Source organism: Cyprinodon variegatus, unplaced genomic scaffold, assembly GCF_000732505.1.
Source record: "Cyprinodon variegatus isolate N-32 unplaced genomic scaffold, C_variegatus-1.0 Scaffold836, whole genome shotgun sequence".
Lineage (NCBI taxonomy): Eukaryota > Metazoa > Chordata > Actinopteri > Cyprinodontiformes > Cyprinodontidae > Cyprinodon > Cyprinodon variegatus.
In genome coordinates this window covers 334,037-335,832 of record NW_015151289.1, presented here as the reverse complement: position 1 = coordinate 335,832, position 1,796 = coordinate 334,037, and positions in this window count along the sequence as shown.

The following is a 1,796-nucleotide window of genomic DNA, read 5'->3' as shown; positions in this document are numbered from 1 at the left end:
AAAACAACAACAAAAAGTTGATGCTGCTGCTGTATAGTTCTCTATTGCACTACGTTGTTCTATGCCTGTCAGAACTGCAACAGAATATTTAATATTTTACCAATTGCATGATAAATGAAATTTTAGTAACGTCATTGACACTCCCATCAATTGGAGCAGTAATGATTTCCTAATGAAGAAATGACCTGTCACTATTAAACTGTCAAAACACACAGTCCATAAAAGAACTTTAAACTGTAGAAAGGGGTTAAATATTATCTGATAGCAGAACCAGTTTCTCTACAGGACAATCCACCTTTGTAGTCATTTACTGTGTCAGTTTTCAGGTTTCTCCACAGAGTTTGCCATTTCTACCTCGTCACTATGATGGATAGACACTTTCTTTGCCAATTTGAACAAAACTGCTTTGATAAACGCTGCACCTGCTGCCAGTTTTATGCATACATGTCACGGCATTTCAAAGTAAGCAGGTGATTTGGCGTCAAGGACTCTGCGCCGTTTGAGTCACTTAGGTCGTGCACCGAGGCTTGCTGTGATGCGTCATTCTGCCTGATAAAGCGAAGCTGTTGAGCACAGAAAGTTTCAACTGTTCCATTACCATACAGCTCTGGCACTAACCAGGAGTGGGATTTTCAGTCACATGCTTTCTCAGCAAAAGTATGATAATGAGGTCAGAGTTCACATGTTTTAAAGCCTCTTGCAGTTTGTTTTTAGCTCTGGCAAATTACTTCCGTATCTCCCTGGCTAATCTGCTTGTGGCAATAAAAATGCATGGATGAAGGCATCTGCTAACCTTTCTATAAGTGCCACTCTGCAGCAAAGCAGGATATTAGATTTTTCAATATCCTGCTTTGCTCCCAATTTTTATTCAGAGAAGGGCACAAACTGCAAAAATTGTTTGAAAAGACATGAATTCCATTTCAGTTATTTGTGCTGTTCTTCTTACATCTCTTTTTTCAGGTGATGTAGCAGACTGATAAAGTTTTGTCAATCTCTCTCTTCTGTCTTCTCTTTCTTTCACCTTTTCTCCCTTTTTTCCCCTTTTTCCTTCTCATTTCCCCCCCTATTCTATTTTGTCTGTGTAATTTCCACAAAACTTTAACTATTCCCCAAATAAATCTTAATAGAACTATTTACATATTTAAATCAAGCAAAGCACTATGGCAAAAGCGATACTGCTCCACTTGTGAGAGTAGAATCTGTTGGGCTCTTTCTGGCGTTATGACAACAGTTTTTATTGCCACATTGCCAGATAGGACACTATAAAAAAAAATAATAATAAAAAAGACGACATGGTTTTTGGCCTAACAACATCTAAGTTTGGCCGAAAAGTAAAAGGTGAAAAGCCGTAATTTTCTGATTATTAAAAACGTCTATTTCTGGACTAAAGTGGGATAAAATCAGACTGATCATACACAGCCCAATCTTCAACCGCTATATCTCGACTAAATGAATACTATGACGGACTGACCAGATTTAGCCTAAAAACCAACGTCTAAATGACGTCTGGGTTTCCACAACATCTAAATGGTGGCGATGGATCAACAAGCTGTGTTGGAAAATCTAACCGTTTCCGTTCCTCTGCGCCTTTACTGATTTTGTGACAATTTACACATCAGTGTGTGAAGTTTGCTAAGGCTTTGTTGATGCAAAATTGTCAGTCCTTTCCTTTGATGTTACTCTTTGCTGTGAGCTATTTTTGGCTGAGCAACATGGTGTGGAAGAGGACAAAGCATCTCTGCATCTCTTTGCACCTTAAGGAGTCCTTTACTATCAATACAGATGTCCATTTGAAA